This window comes from Thunnus maccoyii, chromosome 19, assembly GCF_910596095.1.
Source record: "Thunnus maccoyii chromosome 19, fThuMac1.1, whole genome shotgun sequence".
NCBI lineage: Eukaryota > Metazoa > Chordata > Actinopteri > Scombriformes > Scombridae > Thunnus > Thunnus maccoyii.
Genome location: NC_056551.1, coordinates 21,813,854 through 21,827,143, shown reverse-complemented (window position 1 = coordinate 21,827,143; position 13,290 = coordinate 21,813,854). Strand labels below are relative to the sequence as shown.

At 39.9% G+C, this 13,290-nt stretch overlaps 1 long non-coding RNA gene across 1 annotated transcript; it reads right to left on the bottom strand.

The window, feature by feature from the left end:
• Positions 1–371: 371 nt before the first annotated feature.
• LOC121886085 lies at positions 372–8,206 on the bottom strand. Its single transcript, XR_006092672.1, has 3 exons — positions 8,142–8,206; positions 1,925–2,015; positions 372–481 (listed from the first exon to the last, which is right to left on the bottom strand). It is a non-coding gene; the product is annotated as an uncharacterized LOC121886085 (long non-coding RNA).
• Between the last annotated feature and the right edge of the window lie 5,084 nt (positions 8,207–13,290).

Sequence of the window (13,290 nt, the reverse complement as noted above, 5' to 3'; positions counted from 1 at the left end):
ACACAAGCAAATCCTGAAATCCGCTTGGATTTAATGCCTTGCTGTTGCATCCAGTTTCAACTTTAACCTTATGTTGGGGCTGGATCTCCCCAACATTTTCCTTTCAATACACAACCAGTGAGATGACAGCTGTTTTATGCATCCACACCCTTCTTAATCATACCCTTATTACCCATCTTTGTCTCCAAGGGATAATGATTGGCAGGACATAACATGCACATCTCCAGATCTATATTTTTATTCTGGGGCTTTCCTGGAATAACTTTGCATGATTTACAGTTCAAAGAAACTCCTCATTTATCTTATACTGGCCCTTTATGTAGCCTCTCAGTTCAGCCCCTGTCTGAAACAAGCTGTTTCAGCTCCTGTCTCTTTAAGGCCCCCCTCCTTATCAGTCCTCTCTGTTCTGATTGGTGAAGCTGCCCTTCAGCAGACTTCTGCCAGCTCCATAGGTCCGTACATAGTCAAGCCCGAATCCAATCTGAAACATGCGAGTGGACAACGTGAGAAGCCCATGATATTATAATATATCCATGAGCCCATGGATGAGCTCATGGAAGGGTATGAAGAAGTAACATTGCAATTAAAGCATTCAGAGTAGGCTGAAGTCTGGGCTTTTGACTTGAAGGTGGCATTTTTACATAGGTTCACCCCATGTTTTGGAACTTTGAACATGTTTAACATAGACATCCAACATCATAACAGAATATAAATGACAAAAAAGTAACAAAAAGCAAATGTGCCCTTTAACTAAAATACATTCGGTAGTTCACATACAGTCTTTGCTTGACACTGCACTTTGCTAATCATGTGTAGAAGGCCTTAGTATTAGTCTTTGTAAAATGTAATTTCAACCATCAATCAAATTACAACATAATTTTCATGCAGTCATTTTGACTACAATAACAGAAATATATGTCAATGAATATGCCTGTATCTTCTGAGTATCTACATTGAAAAACAGAGTTGAAGGAGACAAAAAGGATCTGTGGATACAACGTAGAATATCCCACTATGTTTGTCCAAAACCAGATGATGCCAATAAAGGACAATTTTGTTGGTTGCCAACCAATAGAGAAAGAAGAAATTCTGTTGTTAGAGTTTAAGTGTAGACAGCAAACTTTAAACAAAACAACATCAGTGTGGAGGGAATCATGTTTGGCTGGATCTCCCCAACATTTTCTCATTATTGTGGACATATAAAATGCTTTTTATATAATAAATAGATTCTAAGTCCATGTATTCCATGAGAGAGGACACTAATGATGTATTGTCTGGCTTTACGGCTTGCTGTAAAAAGGCAGCTGAAGTTGAGGCTCATTAAGTGGTGCTAAAGACCATGTCCTGGAGCTTGGGAGAACTTCAGAGTGAGGACAGAACATGCCTGCAACAACCCACATCACACAATACAAACATGGTGGAAATGCAGCCACAAGATGCCTATCACCTTATGTCAGAGGATGTAAGTGGGGTAAATTAGGAACAAATCTGCGCAATAAATTTTAAAACTCTGACAGGATTTCAATTGTTTCAAGTGAGAGCCTTATTCACTTTAGCCATGACTGACTGATAGAGCTCCCAGTTAACTCATTTTATTGAAAAGTTGCATGTGACTGCCATAAGTCGATTGTTAATGGAAAAGAACCAGCTTACTGAATCATGGACAAAACTTTATTTCAGGGAAATTGCACCCCCTAAGAATTTTTTCCCCATTAAGTATATAATGGTTTCCTAAGAAAACCTCAGTTTTTAAAGTTAAAAACAGGAACATTTTATGTGTCACAATAATTTCTATGATTGAATGTTGGACCGGATGATTTTGGCTGAACTGCCTTATGAAAACTACTACTTTGGTGTTATGTGGGAGGGCGTGTGCAGGGAGGAAAGTTAAGACATCAAGGTGAGGCTAATGTGAAAACCTGACCTTTGAAGACCAGCAGTGCTCTGCTTTGACCTGAGGACTTGCCCGGGGCAGGACGAGATGGAGCACGGAGCTCAGGAATCCAAACATCCCCCTAAGCACAGACAGAGCAGAAGAAAGTGAGAGCATTTTGACACATGATAATAAAATCTATTCTCCCGTAGATTTTGCTCACATGATTTTTTAAAAGCTGTGGTCAGACTCGACAAAAAAGAGACATACTCAGCAGGCCTAGGGTTTCCATAACTCACTTTTAATTTGATATCACCTGACACCTAAATTGAGCGTCACCTACTGAAAGCTGTGGATCAAAACAAAACAGGCAGCATCCTGGCCACATCCATCCACTGTGACCACAGCTTTAGAACAGTGTTAAAGGCATATACAAGAGCGTGATTTAGAGCCTGGTTCGATCCCAGGAGCTAAAAGTAGTAAAGAACGTCTTGACCGCACATGGCTACACTGTGCTCTTGTCTGGGTTTTCTTTTTTGTTGTGCTAATTTGAAAACTTAACAGGTGGAGAATTGTCAAGGTGACTGTTCTTTCTCATTAATGACAGAACAATCACTGCTTTTGTTGTGATATTGTTCTGTCGCAAGTTTCCCTTTATAAAACAGCTCAAAGTTTCTCTGAGGACAACCGGCAACCACAGTCTGCTGTTCATATAATTCCTTTTTTTACTCATTGAATCAGTGGTGTGGGAATGCAACCAAAAGTTTCTATTATTACCACCACACTTAACATCATTGAGAGGAAGTCTTGAGAAAATAGTGACATACAGCAATCTTGTAAAATGCTGCTGTTTACATTCCCCCCTGGAAGGAGAGTATGTTTCTTATCCCACAGACGAAAGTCATCCTCCCTTTTTTAGTGAACACCCACCATGCTAAAGTATACACTCATGAGATGATCCTCAAAGAAAATGAGTCACCACAGAGCAGTCTCAGACATAGCTGTGACAGACTTTACTCTAATTGATTGAAGATCTCTTGGTCTTTTTCTGCACAGTATGTCTGCCCTGCAGTCTGTCTATCCCGATTGTTGATATCCGCTCCCAGAGTCATGGTCAACACCACGCTTCACTCTGATTGGTTTAAATTGTGCTGACAGAGGGATATTGGATCATGGTCACAGTAAAATGACAATTCTGTTGTCCAAGACAGAAATGGAAGCAAAAACAAACCTTCAGGATGGGTTGCAGGGTGACAAGAGTGAGGGTAAACTAAGAGCGGAGACTTTACAAAAGAGAGGTGAGGGAAGTGGGGGGGGGGAGGGATCTGGAAGAAAGGGGTCATAAAGTGGGGGAAAAGAAACGAGGGGAGAGTTGAGAGAAGGAGAGGAGAAGGGAGGGAGTGGAGGAAGGAGAAAAAGTGACGGAAAGAGAAAACGTGGGAGCTGTGAGAACGTGAGGCAGGCGGAGCAGTGAGTGATGCAAAAGGGTGGGATGGAATTTGCTCAAAAGTAGGAGCCAAGGCAAATGTGCAGCTGTCAAGGACTTTTGTTCTCTTTAAAAACATTTTTCAGTCTTTGCGCGACTTGTTTCAACACACAAGGCGATGGTTGAAAATGTTAGTCAGAGAGGACGAGGAAAAATGAGGAAGGGGGAGTGAAAGAAAAAGTGAGGGAGATTTGCTAAATTGCAAAACGACAAAGTAGAATGAGGCCAATAGAAGTGAGAAACGGAGAAGCAAAGTGGAGACCAGCAAGCTTGGTTGCATATGGAACAAGCAAGAACTGAGGAGTGGAAAGTGGGGAGAGTTATAGAGAGAATAGCAGAGGGGAAAGTAAAGGAAAACAGAGAGGAAAGGAGGAGAAGAATTAATAGTATTTTTTCAGTGCACCATGTATCCCTCACCCTCCCTGTGGACCCAGGGCCTGCGCACATGTCAGCACACCAGTGCGCATATGTTTCTACTATTACATGATAGGCTGTGGAGAAAATATAGGAAAACCGTATCTGTGTGTGCATTGGGAGGGGGCAGAGAGAGAAGGGGGTGGAGTAATATCGACAAAGCTGCCTTTCCAACAATGAGCTCCACCTTCATCCAGTCTATCTAGTGCGCCTGAAGTTTTCCAGTTACAGACCCGGATCCCCGCCCTGTCCCACCTCCTCCTTCCCTATTGCTTTTTTCTCTTACTGAACAATGACAATATAACCTCAGAGTGAGCCAGCAGCATTATCTCCTTTTCTGTTTTAGATCATGACAGCTGTCTCCCACCTGAACAAACCTAAAAACTCAGTTAAAGGAGTATTCCTCTATTTTGACAACATCAAACACTTGAGCAATTCAGTAAAATGTGGCTCTATAGCGGTGGTAATTTCACATGTCACTGAGCTGCGGTCAAACATCATTGTACATTAACAGTGGGTGAGGACAGCTTGGTGATGTCATGACATGAAAGGCATGAAAGAAGTCTGGTATGTGGCCACTGTGTTGTGTACATGTCAGTCCCATGATGCTGATGTTTGGCAGAGACCTTGTTACAGCTGAGTTTGGCAAAGTATGTTGTGGTAACGGAAAGGAGAGGGGATTTACTTAGGTGCTGCTGTGATGTCATCCCATGAGGTCATCTATAACCTTAAGGGATGATTAAACAGTTATGTTGTTGGGGCGTCTTGGTAGCCTAACGCACGCCATATACTGTAACTGTAATGCCATAGTATGAGGTCCTTTTATTGCATGTCATTACCCCTCCCTCCACTCATATCCTGCATCCTCTCTACTGTCTGTACACCAGCGAATAAAAAGCAAATTATGTTATGGCATGTTAGGTTAAGTTAAAGTGACAACATGTAGCTTTTACTAAACAGCAGCTACTGTAACCACCAAGTGCTTATTATGGTAAATACTAAAATGTGGTGCAACAGTAGCACAAGCAGAGAAGAGTCAGAAAATCACTAAACTTATTCAGTAAAGTCAGATATACAACAGTATACTGCATTTGCTAACGTCAGGTGTACTGAATGTAGAAATGGTGTTTATGAATTCAATTTTTCATTTAAGAGAAAAATAATGTGCCATTGCATTTAAAAATTAAGTTAAACCTTGAATTTTCAGCACTTTTGCAGCGTAAATAAGCTGTAATCACGACACCGTCACATTATCACCTTTTAAGTTGATATGGCTAAATTGTTAGCCTATTTATACATCCAGCAAGCACAGAGCAACATTAGCATTCATTTGTAGTCATGTTTGTGATGAACAAAAGTCTTACACTCACTCTCCTTTTAGCTCCGTTTTGGTCTCCACCACCCCTGAGGTGAATATCTGGCTAACATTTTGCTAACTCTACTGTTAGGTTTTGGGCAGGTAGGATAAGTTGAAAGACGCTAAAACTCTGTGAGTTTGTCACCACAAGCGACCCCTTCCACATTACATGTAGTCTTTAGATCCATTGTTGATATAAACATATTGATTAGAGCAGCTATAAGTAAAATAAGCTAACTTGTGGTGCCTTCCTATGTTATGTTATGCTATCTTCTCTTATCTTATGGTATCTTACCATATCATATCTTATGTTTTTTATATGTTAAATCATTAGCAGTATCTGAGCTTTAAACTGGTTTTGTGTGGCCTGTGCATCCTTAAATGTCTGAATAGCCCTGAGGCATAGGAGAAGAAATACTTTGTTACGGCCACTCGTGGCTGATGGGTCTGTCAAACAAACTGTGTGTGGGGGACTGAATGTATATGAAAGAGAGAAACAAAAGAGACAAAGCAAGAGAGAAAGAAAAATGGAGAAAATCCAATGCTAATGAGTTTATATCATCTATTATTATCAATTAAGCATAAGTGTGCAAATGTACATATTTATGTGAATGCATAAACAAAAGGAGCATTTGTCTTTCTGTCTGCCTTTTCAAAATGCGTGGGCCATAAACATACCAAGCATTTCTTTGTGTGATGCTCTCAAATGTTTGTGTGTGTATATTTGGGAGGGGTCAGGTAAAGTGACAGGCAGACAGCAAAAGGAGAGAGGGGTTATGTGTGTCCCATGTCAACAGACTTTAAATTTAGCTAGAGCTTTGTATATATAGACAGACCCCCCTGAATAAATCTGAGCTGACTCCTCTTTCTCTGTTTATCTATCTCTGTCTCTCATCAGAGAACCAGCATGCAGGACGCACTTGGTGTTATCATACACCTCATACAGTATCCAGGGCTTTCCTGATTTGTGATTATTACCAGGGATGTTATGGCTGTAGGGTTCTTGTTCAGTGAATCGTGTAGCCTGATTGTAAAATGGGAAGTTGCTCATTTAATTTTATATTTCCAAGAATATGTGGCTAAAGATATTTAATATGAAATCATCATTCCTAAAACATAGAGTCTTCCTCAATTATTATTGAGCCACATCATCCAATAAAGCACTCCAGTGTTTTGTATGTGTGTGTGTGTGTGTATGAGAGAGAGAGAGAGAGAGAGAGAGAGAGAACACACACAAAATCTTAATCAGTTTGAAATAAATTATGGTTTCGTAACAGGAAATACAAAACCATAGACTATAAAAAAATAATGGATGTAGCCACCATGAGGTCACCCATTGGTTTGTGGACTCCTGTTTTGAAGCCGCAAGGTCAGCATTTTAACCGTTGCCATCTTGGTTTTTTGAAGCCAGGAGTGACCATGTTTGGGCAAGAGGTGGAGCTGACCTTAACGATAGCTGTTAGCGGCTAGCTTGGTTATAAACGGTACATTTACAGTCTATAACTGTGCTAATTTTGTGACTGTTATGATGCTAATGCTAATTTTGGCTAGTGAAAAACAGGCTTAAAACAAAATGTACGAAATGTATGAAAAAAATGAATGAGAGAAAATACAAATACATTTATTTAACACAGATGATGTTGAAACTCTTCACACAATTTCAAATCATATCAAACTGAATTATGTGCAAATTCACAAGCAAAAAGTCAGCTATCCACAAGTGAGCATTTTCATCATATCATACAAATTCTTCATTCCAATGCGGGGGAAGTGCTCTTCACACATCATTATCAACATCATTATCATCAATTTTAAATTATTATTGTTAGGGAGGAAAGTGATAAAAGAGAAATATAATTGCCTTTTTTAATACAGTAAAGGGAACAATCATGTAATACGGAGTTAAGAGGTCGTGGTCTTATTTCTGTGAGATCAGATTGGACCAGTCTTGTAAGTACATCAAGTCCTCAGTCTTAAGAAGTGCAGTCATACGAGGTAGACATAATCATGAGGTGATTTAAGCGGCGGTGAAGCAGATAGTGCAGACTGACCGCAGCACTGTGACTCACCCATACAGCTGCATACTTTAGTTCTAATGAGTAGACACAGCTGTACGCATAACACAAGGTATGTATACAGTATATTGATTAAAATAATTTTCTCCAACCTTTTTGCCCTCATAAACATGTGATCCATTACTAATTACATATGATTTGTTTAAAAATATTGATTGTTATCAAAGAAGTAAACCCTGTGAACCTTGTTGAAGCCAAAACGAGTTACTTTCCTACGCTCACTCACACCTGGTTTTAATATGGTGATCCAGTTTATCTGTAATGCATTTGTTCACTCTTTCACTGCTTCACTGTTCACACTGCAAGCTCTTGTGCAAGTTATCACTGCTGCTCAACATTTTCATCCTAATCACCAGTAAAGAATGTAGACACTGGAATGTTTTGTAAAATCACAGATTACGGTCAATGACTTGAAACGTCGCTATGTTAAGTCAGAGGCATCATGCAGCCAATTTTTTTTTTTTTTTTGAGGAGGCACAGATTCACAATTCACATATCTTAATGTTCACACCAAACAAAGTTGTAACCAGTAATTATCTGCTCTGGCTTCTATGTTTACGATCCTGCTATCAGTAACTATGTACAACTATAATTGAATGACACTTACTAAAACCATATCCCATTTATTAGCAATACTGAACAGCTGGTTAGCCAGCTAGCCAGCACCATTGATTATTTAATGTGAAGCAAAGAAAACTCACTAACATATAGCTACTGTTTTTACTTACACTATGTAGCTCTCGACTCTATAAAGGAATCTCCCAATGTCCATCCCGTTTTGTAGGAGAACAAGCTAACACCAATTACTTGTGGGTTATTGTTAAAACCACAGATGCTAAAGTCACTTTTAACAGGGAAATTCTGAAGCTTTAATAATCTACACATTCATTCAGGTCATACTGTTTCATGGTGTGAGCTGAAATTGGTTGTTCATACCTCACACTGCAGTTAACAGCGTTTCTACACAACTGCACAGCTGCGCAGCTTTACTTGCTGTCGCTGCTACCAAGAAGTGCTTTCCAGCTGGAAGGAACCAAGTAGCCTTGACAGAAAGGCGGGGACTGTGCGTACCAGTTAAATATGAATAAGAACATACAGAAAAGCAACTTTTGTTTATATATCTCATTATTGAGGGGTAATAAAAAACACTTATTGTGAAAACAGAATTTAACAACTTCTAAAGCCATCCAAACTCAAATATTTGAAGGGGCACATGTCCCCACAAGTTGAATAGGCACAGCACTTCTGTGTAAAGTGACAGTTTAGGCCTTCCTCTCTCTAGCCAAGCAGAAAATGTTTAACTCTCTCAACTCGCCATTTAAGGCTACCCATTACACCTTACAAATAGCTCAAGTCAAATTATAAATAATGGAGGGCAGTAGAGGCAGGTGGATGCTCTCACTAACACAAGAAGATAATATGATGGCCCTCCACACAACTGTAGGCAGCCAGCCTACGTTGTTTGAATTGTGCTGTCGACTTGGGATGATTTGTACAAGTCATAAGTGGAGTTTGATTGTGATTTGGATTCCAAAAATTCCCAAAGAAATGCAGACTATTTTGGAAGAAAACATCCAGCCCCCCAGGTTACAGTAAAGCACCACAAGTATTTTGTTCATACATTGATATATTGTCACAAGAGTCAAGATTTATGTTAAGAAATCCTGTCACCAAAAACCTGTAAAGAAAAAAAAGCCTCAAAAGTGAGCGGTTAACAGGCCTTGATGCCAAACATATGGTTTTCTATACAAAAATGATGGGCCAGGAGAAAAAGACTAAGCCAGTTGGCCGTTGCTTTGTAATTCCTTGCTGCTCTTGATGTTTTTATTGATTTTCAGCTAGGCTCGCTGTATCTCCTGCTGTCCCCATCTGCCTCGCCTAGAGATTTTGGCTTTGCCCTGCTATTGCTTTCACATAAGTAGGAACAGTGCTAATGCCTATTTCAGTGAGTGTGCACAGCTCTTCAAAGCACTGATAGTGCAGTGGCAATTGACCCTGCAGTTTGTGTTCCCATCAAGAAAAGACCAAATGATGCCATATCCTGTGGAAGAACTGGGTTGCATTCCTCCACGGTCCAGATGGTTGAAGAATCAATGCCAGTGTGTTCTGCAGGTTTCTGGCAGTCATGGTGGCTCACAGTCTTATTAGCACACTTTTCATCTTGTGGTTCCACAAAATGATGGTTGTGGTCATTTGATGGCTACCTGCCGGTGTTTAGACAATACGGAGTTCACTGACTTCAAGCTGAGGTCAATATTGCATCACCAAAGTCTGATTTGGTTCCATAGAAGAATGCCCAGACCACTTCACTATTGTTCATAGTTTATTTTTGGGTCATGACTTTCATTTTTTCAATGACTCCTGGGCGGTCAGGCGCAGACCTTTGTTGTACTTTGTAACAACACAGCAAATTGGCAGTTGATGTCTGATGCCAGAAGATTATAGGAATAGATTCGTCATCCAAAGAGAAGATGCTAAGGTGGACCAATCCCACTAGCACACAGGTCCAAAACTGGACAATGAATAAGGTTCAAGGCCAAGACCAATTAAATCACGAAAAAACTATAATTCTCACTTACCACTAGTGTTTTGAAAGTTTAACAGCAGCCATTTTTCCAGAAACAATGTTGTGGTTACTAAAGATAATAAACAGACCCTGCTGTGGACAGTTTTCATTACCACTGCTTTCTTTCATTGAAATAATATCTATAAATGAACTTCGATTCATCTCGTACAGAAGTTTCAAAGAAGAATATCTCAGAATCTCAGCAAATACAGCTGTCGACATGGCAGACACAACTATAACTATAATTGTTAATATATAAAACTTCAACCCTATTGCCAAAGAAGAATTTTGATAGTGGAGAATTCAGAAAAATCCCTAATTACTTTAAATGAAAATGTTTTTCTTCCCTCCAATCACTTATTGCAATATCTGTTCATGGCAGCTATGGTAGATAAGGTTAGGGAAGAGTCTTGGTTATGGCTAATAAACTATGGTTAATGTATGATTAGGGATAGGCAAATAAAAAAACTTGTGCTGTTAGGAAAAGGTTGTGGTTATAAGGAAAACAACCTGAAATTAAAGATCTGTGATGGGATGTGAACACCCGTCTCCTGGATGAAAGACCAACTCAATACACACCAATCCTCTCCACACCCGTACTGCAGTTTTTTCCTTACTACATACTGTAAAAGAAACACTACTTTGTACTGAATCATTGGCACTTGACGGATGTAATTTCTAGGACACTGGGCTTTCTGTGATTTCACTGAACTGGTGCTTTAAATTATAAATACAGATGATTTTTACATGAAATGACAGATCAGCATCTTCCTTTTGAAGACTCTTTGATCTTTCCATGCACTCAATCTACTTGTAAGCCTGTTTATTTATACTGCTCTAATCTGGATGTCTAACATGCTGATGAAACTGTTGATGAGGAAGGTTCTCTTGTTGGGTTGAGCCTGGACCCGTCAGAGGTAGTGGTGGGGAAAAGGATGTCAGCAAAACTACGTATATTAGACTCAATGACCTCCATGCTTCATGCCATGCTGTCAATGTAATGAAATTTACTAGCTAATTCCACTGAGGTGTGCCAGGGAGTGCTTCAGGCACAGATTTTGTGCCAGGAAGGACAATTTAACTGTCTATCTGTGTATAAGTATATACCAACTTCCTAAATCTGAGTGCTATTCTATTGGATGCCTTATAAAGGACTACTATTTGTTGTCTCATTTAATTGAATCAGTCACATTCCTCTTTAATTCTCAGACACTACAGATGTTTTATACTTCTGTTCAGTCATCTGTCATTCATTTAGACAGTAATTTACTGGGTACAGTGGTGGAAGTACTATTCAGATCCTTTACTCAAGTAAAAGTACGAATACAGCAATGTAAAAATACTCCAATACAAGTAAAGGTCCTGCATGAAAAACCCTACTTGAGTAAAAGTACAAAGTATTAGCAGCAAAATGTACTTCAAGTATATATGACATCATTAGATTATTAATACTGAACTATCAGTGTGTAAGCAGCATGTTACTGTTGTAGCTGCTGGAGGTGGAGCTAGTTTCAACTACTTTATACACAGTTAGCTAGTTCAGTCCAGTGGTTCCCAACTTAGGGGTCGGGCCCCTCCAAAGGGTCACCAGATAAATCTGAGGGGTCGAGAGATGATTAATGGGAGAGGAAAGAAGAAAAAAGTTCTGATACACAAATCTGTTTTCAGTTTTTGGATTTTTTCTCTAATCTCTGATTTTTGGTGAAACATTGGATCATTTGAACATTTATTGAAATGAAACCATGTGAGAAATTTAGAGGGAAAAATCACTATTTAGTGGAGCTGTTAACAACTCATAGACATCTGAAACGTGACCCCGACTACACACTGTTTTTTATAGACATTAAAAGCCAAAAAGGTTGGAAACTACTGGTTTAATCTTTAACAATGTGTTATATTTTAAAAGCTTGTTAAATTATCCATTGTGACAAATCATCATCTGAAAAGTAACTATAAAGCTGTCAAAAAATACAGTGGAGTAGAAAGTACAACATTTTGTTTTGAAATGTAGTGGAGTGAAAGAATAAAGTAGCATAAAATGGAAATACTCAAGTAAAGTACAAGTACCTCAAAATTGTACTTAAGTACAGTACTTGAGTAAATGTTACCTTACACCACCGGTTGGGTATTAAGTCTCTTATCTTCCAAAAACCATGTCTCCAGTGTGGTCTGACATCACATGAAATCCCCTCAGATGTGGGACTAAATGCTGAAAGGCGCAGACGCCAAACTACAACAAGACTGACCGCAGAATATGTTAAGTCATCTTGTTTAATTCACTTAGCTCATTATTTCTGCCCCTTTCTTTCTGAAAGTGCACATTACAGGCACACACTTTGCCTGCCATAGTGGGCTTTTTTAATGAGTTTCTGGGTGTGCATTTTTCTCAGTGGGTTGTATAGTTTAAGAACTGCCAGCAGCTCACAGTCGAGAAGACAAACCTCCGTGCTCCCTTTCCTCTGGCCTCCCACCCTTCTTGTAATTTTCTGAAGATTCTGGAAAGTGCTACCTCACCCCTTCTATAAACCCCCCTTTTAAACTGTGCAATGCTTAATGTGTGACTCGCTGAAATGTTTCCACAACTGCAAAAACTGGATTGTTGAAGACCCTGTTCATTTGTTCAGCTACAGTACGATGCACTGAATGTTGAACGTTCAATTTTCTTTTCCTTTTTCTGTGCTTTTGGTAGAGTCATTACCACTGTCATGTTTTATTTTAGGAAGTGGCTGACTTTAGAGTTACTGGACTCAAGAGAGATCAGACAGGAAAAACAATTAGAGCATCCAGGTATGAGTCTCGTTTTTGCATCTGATGAAAAGTACAATCTGTGAATCTTTCTCTGTCTCTCTTTCACACACACATTTAACATCTGCTTGGAATGTGGTGGGGGCCAGCGCTGTGAAGGGGACGGAAAATGGCGTGAGGGAAGGCGAGTGAGGGAGAAGAGAGAGGGGGACATGGAGGGGAAAGAGATCAGTTGACGGAATATGAATGGGCACGATGGGGCACGGAGGAGACTATAAACCCGGAGATGATGGTCTAAAAACAGAAGATCTGGAGTAAGCCTCATCAGAGCCCTGCACACATGCCCTGAGAGTGCAGCACGCATCACTAACGCACACTTCAAAGAGCAGAGCTCAGGCAGGCCAGTCTAGACACGCTCTTCCCATCACACCATTCACTCCCACTTTGTTCATTTTGGCCTCTCGCCACGTCTCTTCAGTTTTTTTTGTTTTTTTTTCCATCTATGTCCCCTTTGGACTGTGTAACTACTTTTAAACAAGAGTGACTGATTTTATTTATGCGCTCTCTTTGCACTCAGATGCAGGAACTGGTGACTAAACTTAGATTAAGCATCTACAGCCATGCTAGCTGCTCTGTGAGGTTGTACTTACAGACTGCACAGCCACACTTTGAGCTAAATGCTAACAACACCATGCCAACCAAGCAGCAACTACTATGGCCTGAGGCTGAAGCCAGTATGGAAGTACCTTATAGTGAAATGCTACTGACGGCCAC